The 23,694-nt window shown below is 40.4% G+C and overlaps 1 protein-coding gene across 33 annotated transcripts in view; it reads left to right on the forward strand.

The window, feature by feature from the left end:
* MAGI1 (membrane associated guanylate kinase, WW and PDZ domain containing 1) overlaps nt 1-23,694 on the forward strand; it is a 598,403-nt gene that overhangs the window by 229,334 nt on the left and 345,375 nt on the right. The window contains exon 1 of one of the 33 annotated variants that reach the window (XM_070493550.1): nt 18,050-18,219. The exons of 31 other annotated variants lie outside the window; for them this stretch is intronic. The gene's annotated coding sequence lies outside the window, so the exon portion shown is untranslated. Of the gene's footprint in view, nt 1-18,049; nt 18,220-23,694 lie in introns of those variants that run through there. One more of the 33 variants, XM_070493534.1, reaches the window with a different exon arrangement.

Genomic DNA, 23,694 nt, shown 5'->3' on the forward strand with positions numbered 1-23,694 from the left:
AGAGAAACTGAAACTCACAGAGGGAGATGTGACTTGTCCAAGATGGTGGTCTGTTACCAGCCAAGATAGGCCTAGAACCTGGGCATCTCCACCTCCAGGCAAGAGTGTTTTCTGTGGCTCCATCACAGTAATGGCTGTGATGAAGATTTTTCTTTGACTTCAGCTGGCCACATTCCCCATGCTTTCCATTTTATCAAGAGCTCTCCACTCTGTCATTTTCTGGTGTCTTGAAGCTCTTGCTGGTGATCAGTAGTTGCCAACGCTGGTGTAACTGGGATTAGATCACAGATGTCAGCCAGCAAAAAAAAACCACTTTAGTATTTAGTCCCTAAACATATTCATTAGAGTATTAGTATTTTTTAAACTCCAAGAGAAAGATATGATGTGTAACATGATTTCCAACTATTTGACTATAAGACTCCCCTCACCTTTTTTTTTTGGTGTATCCCGTTAAACTCATGTTTTGAGCTAACTTAAAGAACATTGTTTTAGAAATGTACTTAACACTCTACTGCTTGAGGCAACCAGAGAATCTCTTTCAACCTGGTTTCAAAACTGTTTCATGCACATCTTCTTTGGACACAGTTCAGTGTGTGTCCCTCTTAAAATGTGGGCCCAGAATGGATCACAATACCTTGAGTGTAATTTAAATATTGCACACCAGACTTCTCCCTTCTTCTAGATAATATACTACATTGAATGCAACCAAAGCTTATTAAAATCCCTACTTCTGAGCGGAAGCAGGTAGCCCCCACTTACCCAAATGAAGTTTTCTGAGGATTAATTTGTTGACTTGTGCTGTGCCTTGTGGAAAGAGCCGTGCTAAATCTGTGAGGTTTAATTAGTACTAAATATGTTAGGAAGGCAAATGCAAATATCGATAGTTGTTAATTAAACAAGAAGGAAAATGTTAGGCGTAGTTCAGCCCTACCTATTATCTCAACGTAATAAGTAGCAAGAATACAACCACAGATGGGAGTGAGGGTTAGGGTGGTCAAATCAAATTATTCAGTTAAGGGCAGCAAATATTTTGGTTATATTAGAAGGGTCATGTACACATTGACAATTTAGGCAGATTTTGCAGAAATGTGAATATTGTATGGGAAGAATTGTTGCCTCACTTATTAGAAACAAGGTTGAGAAAGACAGAAAATCTGAAAATGTCAGCCCATCTTGAAGATTGTCCATTGACTTGCATATGGAAAAAATGAATTAATTTCAAAGGGAAGGAATCACCGAGATTCCTCAGCCAGTGATTAAATTCTCTACAAAATTAATTCCAAAAGGCTATCTAGCCTCTGACTGAGTATTTCTAAAGACCAAGTCTCAAAGCTTCTCCAGGCAACTTGTCAAGGCAACTTAAAGATGGAGGAAAGACACTCCAGCTTAATGGATTTGGTGTTAGGAGGCCCTGGGCTCGAATCTTGACTCTTTCAACTCTTTAGCTGAATGACTTTGGGTAAATTACTTAAATATTTTAAAATTCCATTTTCTTTATTATATCAAATAAAGTTAAAATATACACTTTTTAAGATTAACAGCACTAATGAGACTCTTGTGTCTAATGAGCACTCAAATATTTGTAAATTTATAGTTGTCACCATCAGCACCAGTTGTTGAGACAGAGTCAAATATTTGGCACTATCTCCAATAAAAATCAAGCCGCCTAATGGCAGTCCTGCTTGGGGTTGGATAGCCTTTCCTTTTGGTATCAGTCCATTCCCTAACACGAAGTCTATAAATGGGATTCATCGTATTAGCCGAATATTTTTACTCTGTGGGCGTTGATCTCGTATGTTATACTTTGTAAGTGGAACAGAGAAGTCAGGTAATGTTAGTTCTAAGTTCTGTAGGTCTGAGGACCCATTTGGAGGGCCATCCGTTGACCTCCATGATGAAAAGTATGCATTGTGTACCTAGGGACACAGCCCCTTTATGAAACCCAACCTCACTCTTTGGTTGACTTAATTTAGTTCCTATAATTTCTTTGATGGTTAGGTGTCCATTTTTCTGCCGCATTCTTGGCTCAGTGGTGAAATCTTGTTGTGAGGATTTGACAAGTAGAGAGTACTATATAAATGTTGTTGTTGTGGTCATCACCTCACTTAGCTCTGTGTTTTCCTTTGTGGTGACTGCATATATTCCATTGTGTGGCTCTACCATCATTTGTTGAATCACCCTTCCTTTGGGGAGTATGTGTTTCTATTTTTCTGATTCCAAATTGTGCTGCAGTGAATCTCCTTGTGCGAACAATTATGCCTGCATTTAGACCACGTTCTGGAGGTGGCGCAGTGATGCATACATTAATACCATACAGAGAGTGCTGCTGTGTTTCTCAGTCCAGATGAGAGGTTAAATCCTATCTCAAGCTACTTACCAGCTATGTGACCTTGGGTGAGATATTTAGCCTTTCAGGACCTCAGTTTCCTCTTCTGTAAAATGGGAGGAAAGAGTAGTACCTATTTCAATGAGTGGTTGTAAGGGTTAAATGAGAAAAATGTGTAAAGCACTTAGCACAGGGCCTGGTCCACGACAAACACATCAGACATGATGTAACCAAAGGAACAAATGGAAACAAAGTCATTATTGTTACTGATAACATTCTGGGTTCCCCAGAGCCCTGCTCATGATTCTCCAGTGAATGAATAAATGAGCAATGAGTGATTCACTCTTTTCTTGGGATTATTGTAAAGTCAAATAATGACGGCCTCCTTCTAAGAGCTGTGCATTTTTGCTTCCTGGTTTTTCCCCTCCCACTCTCTGTAACTCTCCTGTCCATCTGCCATAGAGTAATGAGACTTTCCTAAAAGAGGCTAGTTTTTGGAGAATGAATAGGTGTCTCGGGAGTTGCCTCTGCTGCATGTGTCTCTTTTCCATCGTCAGAGGTCTGCACCTACTGTACAGAATTTCCGATTGAGAGAAGGGAGAAATGGATGCTCAAGGAGCTGCCAGTCGGAGCCGTCTCCCAGGACACATTCGTGGTTCTTGTTGGAGCGGGAAAAGTGGAACCACTTGAGCTGTGATTGTTCAGGGATTGCCTGCCTGAAGGGACCTGGGTATTTGAAATGGGTTTTACCTGTTGAAATGCAATTGTTCTGGGGTTTGATGAGCACTGGATAAACGATAGTGAGTTACTGTAAGAAAAAGGGCACGGTTCCCAGCACTGCCCTGTTGGCCTCGTGAAACACTCGGGGCTCCTATCCCAGTCTACTCTATTGAGGCACGGATCCTAAGGGGTTAAGCAGTCCTCGTGTTGTGTCTATCTAGGCCCATTTAAGAATAAGATGGAAAATGCAGCTCTTCGTCATGTCAAGACCATTTTTCATGTCTGGCAGCACCATCCCCCACACCTGACTTGTTTTCACAAACACTTGGAAGCTCAGCAATCCTTGAAGAAGGGAGTGGAGATGAAACAGATCGCATCCCCTACCAAGTGGTACTGAGAGGCAGGACCAATCAGCTTTACCTGCAGCCATCATGCGCATCTGTTTTCCGTGATTACCATGAAATTGTGCATTCCGGGCTCATTCCCTGCTGCTTAATGAGGAGCGGGCTGGTGGACAGCATAAAGGCTGCTTTTGCGGCATTGTGCATTCAGTTTGCCACTCGTTTGAAACAAAATGGCTCTCTCCTCTTAACCTCTCTGCCTTTGCCACTAGAAAAGAGACAGACATAAAAGCCTTTTGAGAGGTTAGAAGTGAAATCTCGTGTAATTACTACAGGAAATGGCTTAACAATGTTGGGATTTGGTATTTTGCTGTCGCTGTACAGAGTCTTACTTGACAAGACTACTGCTAGGTCTATTGGAAATATGCTTTTTCTTCATAGAAATGTCTAACTGTTCTTAAGTAGACTCCGCTTACAGGAGTCTCCTGTTACCATCTCGCGTTGAATAATTATTCTCTTAATTGAGGTTGAGATCAGATGGTGAAGCTGTATGGCTGTGAAGCGATGTCTGCATGCTGTTTTCCCGCAAACATACCGTCTTCTACCTTCTACATCAGAGGGACACTCTGGGAATTGGACTTGCCCGGTGCGAGTCGAGATGAGTCCAGGGTTTCAAATCACATCCATTATTTTGCACCCCTGTCATGTGGAAAGGCTCCGTCTGACACATGCCTGTTTCAGGGATCGGGAACCCTGAGTCTGTCTTGAGGGCGTCTGTCTATCCACTCAATAGGTTTAAATGGCACACAAGCTCACTGCGCTCAAAGACATTTCCTACCTCCCTCTACCTCTTATTTCAAAGAACTGTTTCCAAGAAGCTTCTCTTTGACAGACCAGCTCAAGCATGAGGTTTCTTTCCCTAGTTTCGAGATGGATTTCATATGTTGAGATTTACCTTCATGAGAAATTTCTCGACCTTCCTCTCTTTCCCTTTTCTTCCATTATAAGACAGTGTTGTGTGCAAGCTGAGGACATAGGCTCTGCAGCCTGACAGCCTGGGCTCAAATTTCGGCTCTGCTCCTTCCTGTGTGATCTTGGGCAGGTTTCCTAACCTCTCTGGTGCCCAGTTTCTTCCTTTTTGAAAGGGGATAATAATAGTAACTTGTTCGTAGAACAGTGTCTGGCACATAGTAAACAATTATTAAATGTTAACAATTATTAATCAGAAGGCATTTGCTGGGAGCCTGCTGGGAGCTAGGCTTAGAGCTGGGCATTATGGATGATGTTGATGGTAACGGAAGAGACAACAATAGTGATAGTTAACATTTATTCTCCATGTACAGTATGCCAGACCCTGTGTTAAGAGTTTTACATGCATTGTACCATTTGAATCTCAAAACAATCCTATGGAGGAGGTACTGTTATAATCTCCGGTTTTGCCAAGGAAACTGAAATTTGGAACCGTTATGTAACTTTCTACTGGCCAGAGCTAGTAAGCGGTAGAACTGAGATTTGAATCCAGGCTGTCTAATTCTAGGAGCTTGAGTTTTACTTTCAGTGCCACCCTAGTCACATAAAAATGAGCTCCAATTTGAGTGTGTTTCACCTGTTCGCTGTCCCTTTTAACAAGGAGATGTAGAATCAATCAGTTTTACTGGACGAAGATCTCCATCCATTTGTTAACCATAGCTTTGTCCCATGACTTTGAAACCAGGACCTTTCTTTTGTGCCTTCTATAGCTGAAAAGGAAATAGAGGTGAATGCTGAAGACTTCTGTTTGTTCTACTCTGTGGCCGTATAACCTGACAGCAGCTCCTCGCCCCTCGCTTTCTGCTGCTTGCTCTGATGGTATTTTACAATAGATGCTTCTTGTGTTGGCTTTCCTCTCCTAATAGTTTGGTTGCTTGCTCAAATATTATTCTGCTATAATTACACACATTGGCCTGGGATCCCACTAACAAGAATTTCAACAGCAGCTGCTCATTCTTCTTGAGAGCTCATTTGTGCTACGTAAAGATGAAGGAGCATTATCTTATTGACTCCTCACAAGGTAGCGCCATTTTCCAGGGCAGGAAACTGAGACTTGCACAGGTTTATAACATCTGTGAATGTTTGGCATTCATGAGGATGGTTACAATTTTAGCAGCTCAGTTTCATATTTACAAAACTATCCTGGAGGGGAGCATCATTGTAGTAGGAGGAAGTACACCAAAATTAGGGACGAGATTCAATTCCCTGCTGTCCTGTGCACCCAGTGGGAAAATCCAGACATATTGCTTTACTTCTCTCAAGCTCAGTGTCCTTTTTTTCACAGTGGGCATCGCACTTCTTTTGGGGCCGCGGTAAGGGGTATATATGTTTGCGGTAATGTGTAAGAAAGCTCGCAAGTGTTAGATTTAAAATGTGAATTCTGCTAGCATTCACAAGCATCTATGTTCATTGAATGTCTTATTTTTTAAATGTGGGAAGTAAGTAAATATTTGCCTATTTTTGGACTTCTTGGAGGGATTCGTTGGAGTCAGTGAAGAGCTTGGAGTCAGAAAGTTTACCCTTTTGAGAAACACTTGCTCTCAAGAATGAAGGCAATAGAAATGCTGTGGTTGGTTTCTCCAGGACAGGGTTTCTCGACCTTGACACTGTAGACATTTTAGGCTGGATACTTCCTGTTGGGGGGAGTCTGTGCGTTGTTGGATGTGTGGCAATATCCTTGGCCTCTACTCCTTAGACACCATCAACATCCCTCTGGTTGTGACAACCACAAATGTCTCCATACATTGCCAGATGTCCCTTGTTGGGGGGCGATATCACTGCCAGTTGAGAACCATTGCTCTGAGATTATATATTGGCAAATAATTCACTTAAAAATAAATAGTCTGCAGGCTGGGTACGATGTGATAATGGATCCACGTGGACCATTTACAAAATCTGACCCACTGCTGACCAAAGAGGATTTTTTCCCCAGGTATTTCAAGAATGCCTTTCTTAGGTATGAGCTCCATGTGATTAAAAGGAAAAAGCACTAAGAGTCTGGCTAATATTTGGAAACTTTTGAATATGATAAAATCAATAGCAGGAAGCATCAAATAAGCCTTCTTTCTCTCCCTTCTCTTAGTTTGGTTTATGTCTTATTCTGCCTCCCCTCCCCCTCCCCCCTCCCCTCCCTCCCCGCCTCCCTCCCCTTCCATGCTCTACTTTATTTTCTTAACATGTGAAGGTGACTGGTTCAGCAATTCCTTTTTTTTTGAGGAAGATTAGCCCTGAGCTAACATCTGCCAATCCTCCTCTTTATGCTGAGGAAGACCGGCCCTGAGCTAAGATCCATGCCCATTTTCCTCTACTTCATATGTGGGACACCTCCCACAGCATGGCTTGCCAAGCGGTGCCCTGTCTGCACCCGGGATCCGAACCAGTGAACCCCAGGCCGCCGAAGCGGAACGTGCGAACTTAACCACTGTGTCACCGGGCCGGCCCAGCGATTCCAGTTTTTAGGCAGCCTTTTCTGTGCCTCTCTGAGAGACTCAGCTAGGACTAGGAGATTTAGCTCCTCGAGAGTGAGTACACTTGAAGTCAGCAAGTTCCTTTTTTTGGGTTAGAACCCACTTAATTAGGCTCTAGGATTTCAGGTGCCTTCAAGCTCTGTGTGTGTAAGCTGCTGAGACAGCACAGAAGTGGGCCTCTCACGTTAGCTCTTTCTGAGAGAAGTTTCTGGTAAGAGAGGAAATGCTCTTAAGTACCTCCCTGGGGCAGAATGTCTATCTTTATTTTTCAAAGGAAATTAGGTGATTCATTTAGTTAAAATTCAAATGTGTCTTGCTTTCTATACCAAAAGATGAAAATCTCAACTTGTAAACCAGAGAAAGCAGAAATGAGTATTTTTTTCTTTTCTTCCCTGTTTTTAATTTCTACAATAATTCATTTTAGAGTTCCTTTTTATGGATCAGGTGGCAGAGAAACCTAAAACTGAAGTAGTTATTTGCCCCTGCATAATGTGAAACACTTTTGAGAAGATGGTTTCAGTCACTAGGAGAATATGGTTTTATTTATAGAAATTTAATTTACGCTACATTTAAAAAAACAACAACAACTGGTTAAATAGCTACAGTAGAGTCTCTTTGTTTTCATGTTTCAGAAAATCTCTTTTCTGTAAATGCCCTCTGCCTCACCCCCAGCTTGGGTCTTCTCAAATGATTATAAATCAATACTTATTGTGAATTCAGACTCAGTGAAGATTAAAAGAATCAACATAGACAATCAAATATATTTTTCTCTCCAAGTTACTGGTAAAAAATAGCAAGTGGAAATGTACATAATTTGAGAAGGGCTTTTAAATGATTTTATAAACTTTGCATTCAAAAAAGGTAACAACCCCAAGCTATGACACATTATGAGATTCTGAAGTATATCTTCTTAAGTGTCTGAAATAGAATTATTTCATTATGGTTTAAGAGCTTTTTGGCTTGAACTGAAATGCTTTCAAATTTGGCCTTCCATGTATCGGTTCAGATGTAAGTTCCTTATTACCAAAGGAATTCTGTTTTTCATCAAGCGTAGATAATAGAGTTAAGTGTCCTATTTGTGTGATGGTGTGTTTGTGTATGTGGGTGTTATTTTGTTTTAGTTAAGGCTGAAGTGTAGACAGTGTGTATAGTTTTCATTTTAGCAGTGTTTTCTGAGTACTCTGTATTGAAGATAAGAACTTCTACCAATGGCCTAGAATGTGTCACTTGGGAATATGACTATAATTTTTCACAAATGTAGTTTGCAGCAAGACACCATGCCATCATAATTCACTTTGGAGTGTGTACAGTGGGCAAAGGACATATCTCAGGATGTCCAGAGGTGCTCATGAAAGGGTTGCTGTCGAAGAGGCCTCTGCTGACAGCAGATGCTGGAGGCTGGATGAACGTGTAATGTTCATAAGGTCCTGCTCATGCTGTCCAGCCCTATGGTAGTGTTGCATTTAAAGAAACATGGTCCCAACAAGAATATGGACCTTTACTCATGTTTGTATGAGATATTGAAGGTGGTCCAGAGTTACTGACTATGTGACAACTCTCACTGCAATCTTCCGGCTTCGATTTTCTCTAGTTTCTCAGAGCTGTCTCCTCTCAAATGAGACCTTTGGTCTCATTCACACCATCAAGCCAGCATCATTTCAGTTTCTTCGTTATGCTGCACAAAAAGGTACACAATTTCTTCCCAACGGATCAAGTTCTCCCAGTGGGATGCAGCCTCCACTGTAACTCGTTTTTTTCTCAAGGGTTCAATAGTAGAAAACTACATCAGATTGTCCATTTTCTTTTCAGCAAATGGGGAAAGATTTAAAGGGAGAGCTTATTCACAAGTGGAGAAGTGATAATGGTAAAACTATATGAATTTAAAATGTAAGAGATCAGAAATGACAGGTTTTGAATTATCCATGTTCAGATGATTCATTATTTGTATTACAGCATAATAATGCGTAAAGTTGCCTCCGGGGTAACAATTTTCTCGAATTGGTACTATCTGAAATAAGTTGGCACGGGGTTAATGAGGTTTTATTTTAATAATTATGGTAACTTTGCAGAATAGCTGTTGCCTTAATATTTTTTTTAGACTTACTTGATTGTGGTAAGTTAACTTCATTATTCATACGAGGAAATATTAAAGCATTACACTAACCTTCCTGTAGGCCATAAATATATATAGTTGTATCCTTGGGTCTCATTTAAATTTTCTTAGAAGACGTTCATTTTATATGCCTATATGTAAATTCCTCCCACCTCACACTGAATCCCATCGCAGACTGTCTGGAAGAAATTAATTTAATACCACCCACACTCTTTCCGTGCCTCCTCTATGACTCTACACAAAATGGTGATTTTTATTTCAAACAAACTCCCACGTGCTTGTGCAGACATGCCAATTTCAGAGACCATAGGTTTAGGGCAAAGAGTATGGGCTGGACCTGGGCAGAAATGACCATGAACCTGGCCAGAGTTACTTAATTTTTCTAAGCTCTTTCTCTTTAATTGTCAAAAGGAGATAACTACCTCCTTGTGTGAATTGTTGTAAGCATTAATTGAGATAATGTGCACATCAGTGCAGCCACTGTGGACAACAGTGTGGAGGTTCTTCAAAAAATTCAAAATAGTTAACATATGATCTAGCAATCCCAGTTCTGGGTATATATCTGAAGGAAACAAAATCGTAATCTTGATATCTGCACCCCTGTGTTCATTGCAGCATTATTTACAACAGCCAAGACACAGAAACAACCTAAGTGTCCATTGATGGATGAAAGGATAAAGAAAATGTGGTATAGGTATATATACAATGGAATACTATTCAGCAATAAAAAAAAGAAGGAAATCCCACCATTTGTGACAACATGGATGGACCTTGAGGGCATTGTGCTAAGTGAAATAAGTCAGACAAAGACAAATATTATATGTGGGACCAAAAAAACTGAACTTATGGAAACATAGTATAAATTGGTGGTTGCCGGAAGCTGGGAGTGGGGGAAGTGGTTGAAAAAAAATTGAGATAATGTAAATACACTTGTTTTAGAGTGTAATAGGTACTTAACTGGTCCCTTTTCCCCTTTCTTTCTTTCTTTGTTTCTTTTTTTTTTTTTTTTTGAGGAAGATTAGCCCTGAGCTAACTACTGCCAATCCTCTTCTTTTTTCTGAGGAAGACTGGCCCTGAGCTAACATCCGTGCCCATCTTCCTCTACTTTATACCTGGGATGCGTACCACAGCATGGCTTTTGCCAAGTGGTGCCATGTCCGCACCTGGGATCTGAACCTGTGAACCCCAGGCCGCTGAGAAGCGGAACGTGTGCACTTAACCGCTGCGCCACCAGGCCGGCCCCCTCTCCTTTCTTTATATGGTTGATTCTCTTTTTTTAAACATGCAAAACCATGATCAACTGATAATATATACTCCACTTAGATTTAGCCTCCAAGATACTATAGAAATTGGTTGACGAGGAATTTGCCATATGTTTATCTGTAACTTGGCATGTTTGGTTTCAGAGAATGAGAATAAAGAATTTGAAGCCCGGTGGGGCTTCTCCAAAGTTTCACTTCTTTCAGCTGCCTGGAACTAACACTGCCTCTGGGAAGAAAAACACTGGTTTACACAAAACTGTTTTCCTTGAGGCATTGCCTTTCACAATGGCATTGATCTAAAAGTAGACAACAGCATCAAAAAGTGCATCATGAAACGCATCTAATAAAATGCTTGTTTTGGAAGCTTGTGAAATAGCTTTCCTGCTCTTGAAAAATGATGATGAGGGTAAAAAATCTGAGGACCAAAACGAGTGAGCATAAAATTGGGCGAATTTGTTTTTGTGTGCCCTGAATATTAATGTCTTTGATATAAGCTTTAAATAGTTAATTTTTTTCATTTCATCACTAATTAGCTCTTAATTTTTTTCCTTCTTGCAACTGTCACTTGAATGAGGATGGAAATTAATTTTTAATGCGCCATTGTTTTTACATCAGATCCTGGCATAGTTGCTTGATTCCCTCTTTGTGGTGATGATCAAAATTCTGTCTCTCAATGATGAGGAGGAAATACAAGTTTAGCTTTTATGCTTTAAAATAATTGGTAAAAGTTGCTGTGTTATAGCAGTAGCTATCATGGGATAGATTTCTTGTGAACAGCAAATGGAGTAGGGAGGAGAAGAAAGTTCTCTGGGAGAAATATTCAAAGAACAGGGAGAAAGACTTTGTGTGATTGTAACTAACATTACAACGTAACATTACAATGTAACTAACTTATTAGTTTCTTTTAGACTTTAAATGTCCATTCAAATAGCGCACATATCCGTGTGACCGGTTTCTATGCCTATGAGGTTGGGGTTGGGTGGTTCTCTAGTTCTGGGCCCCTTTGCTTTTTCTGGAATTTTAATTTTCCTTTTCCTCCTTTCTCCCAAATATTGCTCCCAGGGAGTCAATTTTGTATCATTGTGAAAAGAATGAGCTTCAGAATCCACCTGCCTCGGTTTGATTCCAGGCTCTCCCACTTGCTAGCTGTATACTTGGTAGAAATTACTTGACTTTTCTAGGTATTAGTTATTTCACAAATAAAATGGGGATAATAGTCATACCTATGTTAAAAGATAGACTGAGGTGTACTAAAAATGTTAAGATTTTGGGGCCGGCCCAGTGGTATAGTGGTTGAGTTTGCACGCTGTGCTTCGGTGGCCTGGGGTTCACAGCTTCGGATCCCCAGCATGGACCTACACCCCACTCATCAAGCCATGCTGTGGTGGTGTCCTGTATACAAAAAATAGAGGAAGATTGGCACAGAGTAGCTCAGGGCCAGTCTTCCTCACCAAAAAAAAAAAGTTAAAATTTTATTTGAGCCCAAATCAATTCAATTTGGGCCTAGCCAATCTGGAACTGGTTAGGAGTGTTCCACCACCAGGAGCTAGGGGAGAGACTTTCACAGAGAAGAGGTGGAAGCAAAGCAAGGAAATTACTTGGTTGACTGTAGCTTAATTAAGCAGTTACCTTATTTAGGAAAGCCTCATGCGCTGTTTGTGATTGGTTGGTCTTTGGTTTCGATTTCTTAACCTTGAGGCATTGCAGCCTTCGGTTTTGGATAGCTTACATAGGCAAAGGCTTTCAAGCCACCTCAGTCTAATAGGCTCCTTGTTTAATTATTTTAACACCTAGTTCAAAGGTTTTCTGTGAAGGTTCAATGGGTAATACACACACGAGTGCTTCACATTAGTACCTTCCCTTGGTTTTTCTCCCCAGGCAATGATGGCCCTGTGTCTGGGCTGCCACAGATTCCAGTGAGTCTGGACAGTGTAGGCCCCACAGACTCCACTGAGTGTGTGCGCGTTTGCAAATGCTTCCCTATAGCTCGCAAACACTCGTTTTTAGTTCTTGCTAAACTGACTTAACGTTACTCTGACTGAAGGCAGGTCAAGGTGATCAAATATCAAGGTTGGGGGGATGAGTTAGTAGGATTCTTTGCTAAAATGGGGCTCGGCAGGCCAAAGACAAGATGGGGACCATGATCGAGGCCTAATCAAGGAGGGGGCTTCGGGGAGCCCAGCTGAAGTTTGGTCAGGGAGAGAGTCTTTGTCATCACAGCGGGATACGTCAAGGCTGTGTCCGCAACCAAAGATAGATGCGTGCATGGCGCCATCCCCTGAGTAGCTTGGGTCTTAGTAGCTTAAGAATCAAGGCTTTGGTGTTGTGGTTGCAACTTTGCAAGACTATTTCTAAATTTTGTGGAGAGCAACCGTTTTGGATTAATTACGTGATTCATTTTGACTGTAAAGTACGTTTATGTGATTGGTTATCCTTTGTGAAGCTCTTTCCCAGACATTATTTCAGTTACTCCTCGCAAGAAACCTGAGCAGGCATGTCTCCATCTTACAAAAGAAAATTGAAGCTTAAAGAGGTTAAGAGACTTGCCTAACATTGTATTAAAGTAAATGACAAAATCTGAGAGTTTTGTTTATTTGTTTTGAGGAAGATTAGCCCTGAGCTAACATCTGCCAATCCTCCTCTTTTTGCTGAGGAAGACTGGCCCTGAGCTAACACCATGCCCATCGTCCTGTACTTTATATGTGGGCTGCCTACCACAGCATGGCTTTTGCTAAGCGGTGCCATGTCCACACGCGGGATCCAAACCTGCGAACCCCGGGCCGCCGAGAAGCAGAACATGCGAACTTAACCGCTGCACCACTGGGCCAGCCCCAAAACCTGAGTTTTGAGTCTTAAAGATACTTTTAAGTGTCTTAAAGATAAATACCTTTAAGAATATTTAAAGTTATATACCTTTTAGAGGATTATACCTTTTAAAAATTAGATAAATACCCTTTAAAGATAAATACCTTTTAAAAATTCTTCCGTAAGGAATTCTGTACTTGTAAAAGATTGAACAGAATAAAGAAGGAAATTTTTAAAAATTGGTTAACGATCAAGTCTTGTGCCTCTAAATATTATGTATATTATTATAAACTATGAAAGTGTTACATGAACTTAAGCGTAGAATTTTCATGTATTTCAGTTGGATGAAAAAGTACGTGTAAGATGCACACGCATATACAAAAGCACACACATATATCCTTACACGTATACTACCCACATTTGACGTGGTGATATTTGCAAAGACCACTTTTTAGTGACATTTGGAAACTGCCATTGTCATCTGTCTCTCTTTCCTGAGGCCGCTCTTAAATGACACGATCATCGTCTCGTCCTCTTGGTTAGAGGTACTGCCAGTGTCTAGAAGCTGTTTTTTTTAGAAAGCAGCTTATCAGAACTGTGTAAAACAGTGCCCTTTTCTCCGAAGGTCAGTGCGACATCATAATCTTAGATTGAAAAGAGACATCAAAGTAGACAAAGGGAGACACTGTTTGCTCTTTGAAGCTGACCCTGCCACACAATGAAAACACTGTGGCCTGGCTCTGATGCTACCAACATTTCTCTTCTCTCTCTGTTAATACTCCATTGCCCAGCAGGGGGCAGGACAGTTTATTTCTTTCTTCTTGAGAAGCCACCGGCTGAAGGATTCTCCTCTTGTTTCAGAGTCTCTGAACTAATTAGGGCAGGCAGCAATGGAACTGACACTCTCGTCTTTTCAATGCAAGACTAGTTACACTATTTTAATCAGGTATTTTATCCAAATAATCATAGCTTGTACCCATCGGGCACTTTCTCTGTGCCAGGCACTAGGCACATAGTAATTGTATTAGCTGGGTCAATCCTCATAACAGATTTATGACCTTCTTTTTAATCTCATTTTAAAGATGAGGAAACTGAGGCTCAGGTAAATAACTTGCCTACCGCATCTTATATAAAGGAAGCTTCAGAGGTTTTTACAAGCTTCTTTGGTAACTCATTTCAATGTCTGATGACATGTTCTGTTGTAAATTCTTTCTTTGGCTACAAAAATTCCAAGTAGTACTTTATTTCTTGTGTTGATTGAGAAAAGTTGGGTATGTAAGACCCCTTCCTTCAAGATCTTGTTTTTCTCTGGTGACTTTCAAATTTCAGTGTATGTAAAATATCTTAGGGGAGCTTGTGAAAAATTCACATTCCTGAGATCCAAAGATTCTCATGGAACGGATCTGAATTTGGGTCCTAAAATATGCATTTTTCACATGTACTTCAAGTGAGAGAGATGCAGGCTGTTCATTGACCACATTTGGAGAAATTCAGATTTGCGTCGCAGATCTTAAACTAATTCTGGTTCTCAAAGTCACTAATTACATTGCAGAAGTTTCTGAAATGTGTATAAACCAGTATTTGTCAAATAAATCCCAATTTAGAGGACCTGTGTTGTGAGGTCTTTTATAAACTTGATGAAGTCATTCTCTTATTCATCTAGTTTGTTAATTTGATTGTTAATGTCAGATTTTCTCTTAGCGGGAGATGCATCTCTACGTGAGAAGCAGTATCAAGGATCCCTTTCTAACAGCTATTTATAAATCCCAGTTCCTCAGCCCCTTTTTAACAGCCCATTTTCCCAGCCCCCTTGTTCTATGTGCACCTCCCTCTTGATCTCCTTTCAGGCTCTCCAGATTTCTGTCCCTACTTCCATCAGCACACTGAGCAGAATTACAAGATGGTTGTTTTGTGGTCCCTGACCATCATTTTGCCGATTACCCATTCTTCTTTTTGTGGCATTTGCTTGCGGGCTTCAACTTTCTGATTTTAATTTGTGGCGGGTGTCCCAGCTTCGGCAACCTCTGGACCCCTTCCTGTTCTGCCTGCCTTGGCCTCCAGGAGGCTGGATTCTCTTCATTTGTGCTGCATCCTTCCTGACCCGGTCTCCCATTGCATCATCATTTTGAGTTTAACTATTCCCTCCAAGGTTATGGAGCAGGTGGAAAGAGTATGCTCTGTCTGTATCACCTGGACCTTGCCTGGGGAGGCTTAGAACAGAACTTATATTTTACAGTAAGGATTCCAGAATATAACTTGAGGCCTCCCCCTTTGTCTGCTTGGCCAACATTTGATTCAGTGACCTCACCTCTTACTGGATATAACCTTCAACTTCACTCTCATAACAGATGACTGGTCAACAGGAAATCAGTTTTACAGCTGGTTTTGGTCATGTTTTACATAGAACAGAATCAAATTCATCTTAGTTATTAGTTTGATGCTCAGTTTTAAGGATAGCTATGATAATGGTAGTAACAACAGCTATTATTAATTGTATTTATTAGGCACTTACAGGCATTGGGTATTCTTTCATTTAATCTTCACTGCCACCTTCAGTAAGGTTTGCTGGCTGCCGTTGAGCACCTTCCACTCTTACGTGACCATGTCTTAGAAGCCTATCAACTCTCCCACTGTAGAGTATTGGCTGTTTATGGTGTGTTCCTCTCTTTCATTCTACGCATCCAGTTATTCCTACAGCCCCATCTATACTATTCCAAAATATCTCTGAACCCATCTACTTCTCTCAGCCCGCTGCTACTGGCCTAGATGAGGATACCATCTGGACTGCCATCGTCACCCCTATCTACTCCCCTGCCTCTGGTTTGTCCTTCTTCCCAGGGCTGCTTTGGGATCTTGTGTTGCTTCTGCCCCTTTGCACATGTGGCACCCCACTCTCAACACTGATGTGCATGCCATCTTTTATTCCCAACCTGGCCGCATATTGCTTGCCTACTAGGCCTCTATTTTGACAGCATGTCCTCTAGAAAGACATGTTCCTTGTGTCCGTCCTCTGGGCACCCATAGCATCCTTTCTTTATCTTTCTCCTAACGTGTATCAAACTCTATAATTGTGGTCTTTTTCTTTCTTAATCAGTTCCTCCAGTCGATCACCAGGTCCTTGATGTCAGGTCTGGCACATAGTAGGTGTTTAATTAATATCAGTTGAAAGAAAGAATGTACTGTGTAGCAGTACACAGTAGCAGCTACAAATTTATATCATCCTCTGTCTGAAAAGATACCTAATTGCATTTCCCTTGCATCCTACACTCTTTGGGGGTTACTGGTCAGTTTTTAAAAACTCTAATCAGGAGAGAGTTAGAAGATCTAAAGGCTCATACTCTGCGCTGGGCTTTGTGTGAATCATCTCCAGAAGACTTGAACTTGAGTATCAAAATGTCCCTGTACTCACAGTTTTAGTCTCCTTCCCTTTGCCACAAGAGAAGGTAACTTTAGTGGACGTGGGCTGGCTAAGTTCCACTCCTCTCCCTTACTGTTTGAGGACAATTTTAGAGTAACGTGGTATATATTAAAACAACAAGAAAATCTTGATTCTCCTAATCTGGATAAGAGCAAACCTAAAAAGTCTTGATGTCTAAATTCTACTACAGAGGTACATGCAGCCCTTGCTTGTAGCTTGTCTCTGAGACTTACGTTCTCTTAGTCTTTCTTAGTTGTCAGCATTTTCTGAGAGACAAGTCCTGTTTCTGGCGGTAATGCTGTGAAGCATCATCTTTTTAAAAGCTGGCTTTGGAGCCACACCTTAGTCCTCGTTGCAGTTACCCAACGTTCTGCCCACTGGTTTCTCTGCCCACCTCCCTCAGTAGCTTCATTTCTGCTTTTCTATAGGTCATTGGTTCTCAAACTTTTTGATCTCCGCATTCTTTTGTATTTTCTCTCTTTTTAAAAATAGACTTTAGTTTTAAGAGCAGTTTTAAGTTTACAGAAAAAGTGCACAAAGTACATAGATTTCCCATATATCTTTCTTCTTTCACCCCACTGTTTCTCTCATTAACATCTTGTGTTAGTGTGTACTTTTGTTACCATTGATGAACCCATATCAATATGTTATTTAACTCAAGTCCACAGTTTACTCCTTTCAACTCATAAATATATTTGAGCGCACAGAAGAGCTTTTGTTTCTTGTATATTTACCTTTTTAGTAATTAAAACAGAAATTAAAAAAAATATATTAATAGCATTTGTTTACATTTTTGCCAGTCTCTTTATGGTCAGGTGTAATACAAGGCAGCTAGATTCTTATGATTGTTTCTGCCTTCAGTCTGTTGTGATGTCGCTAGTCACATAGCCTCTGGAAAACACCACTGTATATGTATGAGAAAATGAGAGTGGAAAGGGCATATAGGTGTTAATATTGTTAGGAAGTGGTTTTGAACTTGTAGGTCCTCTGAAAGGGTCTTAGGAATCCTCAGGAATCTGAAGAAGTGGAAAGTAATATATTTTCCAACAATTTACTAGTCAAGAGGGAGAGGCTTGAACATAATTTATTTCTACATCAGGTTGTAAAGTCCTTGACGGCGAGAATCATGCTTTTTCTCTGTGTATCATCAACAAGCATAGTTCGTGTTCAGTAGATGTTGTGCTGGGTGAATGGGTGGATTCAAAGTTGGATGGGATTTCAAGCGGGTGTTGAGGGTCCGTTTGATTATGTGATGATTTGTCCTGGAAATAACTAACTATGCTGTTAACAATTGCTGTCAACTCTGACTTATGTTTGATCGTGATTTCATATACTTCCATTAGGAGTATTTACCAAATATACATCCGAGATGGGAACATTTACCTCAAAGTAGTCTAGAATCAGGAAAAAAAGGTGCATTGAATTACAAATTCAATATCCACTTGCCATTGCCAGCCTTCCGTGAGAAGAAGAAATAATTGATTAAACATGTGGCTTAAACTACTAAGAAAGACATAACGTTATGCCAATTGAATTTTAATACGTGTTATGTGTTTATGTTTTTCAGGTAAGGAATTACATTTGGTTCTGCCTGGTTTCCTAAGGAACGTGACAGATGCTGTCTTCTTGTATTTGGTTGTAACCTGCCTAATCATGCAAAATATGCTCACCTGCAAAATTAGGGCTTCCATTGTAAGTAGTATGCTCTGTGCTCCTGTCAGTGGAGCGGATCTTGAGGTAAGAGCTTTGCAAGATACTCTGGGTTACATTATTCTCTGTTAGGCTGATTTCAGAGTAGCAGTCTGACTTACTGACCGCTGATCATTAGCACCCCTCCCCACATCATTGTGGAGACTCTGTTCTGTGCACCATCTGCCCTCTGCATCTTTCTTGCCAGCCCTATTCTTCCTGCTTGGAATGACTTCCCTTTCTCTTCTGCGTCACTCTATCTCCCTAAAAACACAAAGCCTAATGATTTCCTGTATACAACATTTCCATTGTAAAAAAAAAAAAACCTGACATATACAAAAATATATTTTTAAAAAATATCAGTTGTAGATAAACCTTGAAAATGTAATGCTAACTGAAAGGATGCAGATACAACAAGACCAATAATATATGATTCTACTTATATGAAATCTCTAGAATGCACAAATTCATAGATACCGAAAGTAGACTACAGGTTACCAGGAGTTGGGAGGAGAGAGGGGATGTGGAATTGTTGTTTAATAATTACAGAATTTCTGTTTGAGGTGAGGAAAAGGGGTTTTTTCTTCAGTTTTATTGAGATATAATTGAAAAAGTTTTATAAATAGATAGTGGTGATGGTTGCACAACATTGTGAATGTAATTAATGTCACCCAATTATCTACTTAAATATGGCTAATTTTATGTTATGTATATTTTACCACAATTTAAAAAAATTAAGAAATTAGCCATAATCCCACCCCTCAGAGATTTCACTGTTAACACTTGGGCACATTTTCCTTACTTTAAAAATTTTTAACGTATTTTCTAAGAGTCTTTCTTATCACGGAAGTTAAGGTCATATAGTACAAGAAATTCTACATCTTACTTTCTTTAATTGAGCCTTCTTTTAGAAGTCCTTTTTCCATACCGTTGGAACCTTTGCATCAATACTGTCAGCTGCATAAGATTTCATTCTAATCAGACACATTCATTAAAGCCCAGGTGCCACCATGATCCTGCTTAGCCTGTTCCTGTTTATGCTGGCTTCTCCATTTCATCCATTCGGCAGATAGTTCTTGAGCACTCACTGTGTGTCCGCCACTCTCTGGGCCGTCTGGAAGAGGGGAAGCCAGAATGGGGGAGTGGAGTCACCTCATCTGACTCACACAAACTAGTTCTGTGCGTTGTATTTTGGGAGACACTGGGCTGGATGATCTGTGATTCTGCACCGTTCCTCTGCTCCTAAAATACTCTGTTACAGGGCATTTAATTCTGATACTTGACAACTGTCTGAAAGTAAGCTGGCCTTGAACAAACTGTTGTAATCATTTTCCAAAGTCAGCTCTCCTTCTTTTCTTTGTCAGTGGATGCTCAAGATGCTTTCGACCTCTCCTAAAAACTGATTTGTAATATAATGAACAATTTGAAAGAGTTGTTAAAAAAAACCCAAGTTCATCCCCTTACTAGAATTCTGATGAAGGAGTGCGAAGTCTCATTTTTTAAGAAGTAGAAAGACAAAGCGCGCAGACAATAACAGTGTCTTGGTGAATGTGTGTCCTTCTTACATGTAAATTAGTTCTCCCCAGACTTGCTTTTCTCATATTAAAATATATCCCGCTCAAGATTTGAGAACCAATGCAAGAAAATAAATGTGTACTAAAGGTGCCCTAGGTTCAGAAAAAATACTTATTTTAACAAAAGCCTTAATGAGACTGGTGGGAATGTTTTTTAGACTTTTTTCTAATACTGGCAGAGACTAGGACTACTTTAGAAACATTTTTCATGGTTGATTTAGAAGGGGGATGGTGGAATTTGAAGAACGAGATGGACAAACTCTTAGGAATCTTCTAGATTATCTCCTCATTGTATAGTACCAGGCACATAGTAGAAACTTGATATGCAGTTGAATGAATGAATGAATTTTGAAAGGATAGAACTTTTTACACTAGGATACGAATATTATCATACGGGAATAAAGATGTATTATTTATTTTAACATGTGACCTCCAGAAGATTGGAGCAGTAATAATAGGATGGTATGAATCATGTGTGTATGCCTATGTGTATTTAGCATCCAGGAATATGTTCAGATATCTTTGTATATAGAAGGCACATAGGATTTGTTTTTTCAGCAATTGATGAAATAAAGCTTATTTTACTCCACCTCCCATTTACCCTCTTTCTTCAAAAGCTAATTTTCATGTCTGTCTGCAGACTTTTATGTGGGCAGATGTTTCAGAGTTTGTTTACAAACATTTCCCAGACATCTTGTCGATCAGCAGGTTTCTTCAATGAACAGCAGCTTCTTAAGCCTGTTTTCTGCATTCTGACTGTATGACAAATGCTATAGGTTTGGTAGATGCGAGGACAGAGTTTACCAGCTCAGCAGAATCCAGTGGAGATCAGGTAATGAATCTTAGACAGTTCGTATAGAGTGGAATTCATTAAGAGCACGAGAGCACATGAAATGGTTTGGTGGTAGGTCTTCTCTTGAAGAAGATACTGGTCAGCTGTTGTGCACTCACCATGCCATGTACTGGGCAGAGCACACACTCGTTCACTCACACATGGTATTTTATGTAATCCTCTGAAGAGTTCTGGGAAAGGAGACTGGAATCTTCATTTCATGGTTGAGGACAGAGAGGCTCAGAGACCACAGAACTTACCGAAGTCTGCTTGACAAATTCTCAGTGCAGCCACAAGTCACACCCTGATGTGTCAGGCTCTGCAGCCCTTACTTTCTCCCTATAAAAACAGATTTACTGAATGAGAAGCATCTTCTGGAGTGTGCTGGATTTTTGTCAAAGGAAAAAAATGCATCCATTGTCTCAAAACATAGGCACAGAGATTCTGAGAATCATCTTGTAAAATTAATTGAGATGATGTCAAATATTTGATGTGGTACCTGATGCATCATAAATGCTCCATATATAATGACCGATGCTGCTATTATTTTGTTATTGATACATCGTAACAGACGCCTTTGAAGAACGGCCTTTGTTGTTCTTACATTGGATATAGTGGGCGTGGCATTTAGAAACACAGGGGTTGGCATCAGGCTCTCCAGGTTCAGATCTCAGTATCTTAATTTACTGAGTGCGTGACCTTTGGCAAGCTCATGAACCTCTAAGCATTTCTCTCTACCTGTACAATGGGCATTGTAATTGTACTAACCTCCTAGGATTCATGTGAGGATTAAATGAAATATTAGGGTAATGTACTTAATGTACTTGGCACAATGTCTGGCACTCAGAAAATATTATTAATGTCATTATCAGTCATTAGTGTCATTATCATTTGATTGTCATAAAAACCTAAAAGGCACCCCCAGTGGAAGCTCATCCATGGTGTTCCCTGGCAGAAATAGGAATATGGGTTGCTGGTTTTGTGTGTGTGTGTTTGGTTGTGTGTGTGTGAAGATGGGAGTACCTGTGTGCACTGAGTGTACCTTCCTATCAGAGGCTTTGGATAGACTAGCGCACAAAGACCATTACAAGTCTTCTCAGAGGATATCGATAGGATGAGTGCTAATTTCAGTGTAAACCTGTGATTTGGACACTTTAGTACTGTAGTGAGAAAGGTGGCCTAAAGCCATTGGGACAAAGAGGAAAGAAAACTGGAGAGCTTTTGAAAGCCCGATTGCTTACAATAAGTTTTTCTTTTTAAGTTAGAAAATTGTAAAGGAATGCAAAATCTTTTTAGGAGGCCTATTGAGGCTGGTTTCATGGGCTAATCGGATGTGAGCAGGGGTGTGTGTTTTCAATAATCGGTTAAGTGAAACTTCAGACTTCCACCTTCACCTCCTTCCAACTCATGTGCCACATGTAGCCTGAGTGATGTGATAAAATGGAATCAGATGACCTCACTTCTTGTTGGAAACTTTTCATTGGTTCTAATTTGACATGACTGACCCGGGCCTTTATGATCTGACCTCAGCCACCTATTCATCTAAAATCTTCTTTTCCTGCCTTCAGAAGAGTCGGAAGGGCTGGCAATATGTGGTAGCAGTTGGTCAGGAGTGAGGAGTGAGTGGCCGAAGCCCATACACCAGGCATTCAAATCCCACAGCTCATTGATGTTACTTACCTGGCACTATAGACATTTGCCCCCTGTGAAGGAAGGTGTCCGTGGTGTCCTCAGGGCAGGGTTGTAGCTCCCTCTTGCTACGCTCCCACAACACTCTCTGCTTACTCTTTCTGGAGCAATTATACAATTGGAGCCATATTACACAATTGTCTTGTGTCCTGTTGGATCCCCGGTGACTAGCACATTGCTGCATTCTAACTTAAGGCATACTTGGTGAATAAATGAATTCATTTCAAAGATTGACTTGTCTCTTACCTGAAGAAGTTGCTTTTATTATTAATTTTGGTGCTGATCTGTCTATCTGTTCATCCATCTATTCGTCCATCCACCCATCCATCCATGGATCCATTTTAAAAGGCTTGAAGTAAATAATATTGACAATCACTTCTGGCTGGGAATCTGGGAAATGGTCACTAGGGAACCACAAGTGTTCGTAATATTTGGTGAATGACATTGTGTTTGAAATTAATAGTATTCTATTAAATAGGAGCTATATTCTTGTCACCTGGAGGTCTATTGATCTAAAAATCACCACTGGCAAATTCCAGATGGGAGAGGCTGCTGCTGTTTCTGGGAACTTTTCTTAAGGGTTTGAGATAGAATGATAGAAATGAAAGTCCTCTTGTGGTGAGACCCATATAAAACCATAAGAAGGTTGAATGATGGGAACAGAGAATGAGAGGTGGATAACCAAGCATTTTCTCTCTGAATTTACTTTTAAAAATATCAGAATTATTCCTGAAAATTCTTTGTTTAGGAATTTTAATTGTTAGAGCATCTTAGGTAAGAATAGTGGCTTTGGAGGTAAAGATGTGGGTTCTGTTTGCAGCTTAAGTACTTACTGGTGGTGTGACCTTGATTGGACCATCTTTTCTCCATGGGCCTCATGAAATCTGACTATGAAGCCTCATAAAGACACTCTGAGGGCACAGTGGCTCTAAAGTGCTTGGCACAGGGCCTGGCACGTTCTAAACATTTAATGGATGGTGGCAGCCATCATTGTTAAACTACTTGTGTTGAAATATCTAATTTGTTTTGTTGTAAATGAGAATTAGCAGAGGAGAGATCTTTAATTGTGGGGCCTCCTTGGTCACCATGTGTTGCATTTTTTTGTCTTTCATATGCTATTGATGATAATTACCATTGATTTGCTGCTCTGGGGCCTGGGGGTTTCATTTTTACACCAGCTCTGAGAGTTTTCGCTGGGTTGGAATGGTCCCTAGCAAGAACTGTGGATACCACATTCTGTGCCGTCTGAGCATCAGTGGAGTCTTCAGAGCGTCCTTTGACAGCATTACTGACCACTCTGATTTATAAGGACCACACCATACAGCAAGTCCGTGTAATCCCACCCATCCAACACTTCTTATTGGCCCCTGTGCTGCTCTGTGTTACATAACCTTAGGCGTCACTTCCAATATTTATATTTTCTATCTA

This window comes from Equus asinus, chromosome 21 (genome assembly GCF_041296235.1).
Source record: "Equus asinus isolate D_3611 breed Donkey chromosome 21, EquAss-T2T_v2, whole genome shotgun sequence".
NCBI lineage: Eukaryota > Metazoa > Chordata > Mammalia > Perissodactyla > Equidae > Equus > Equus asinus.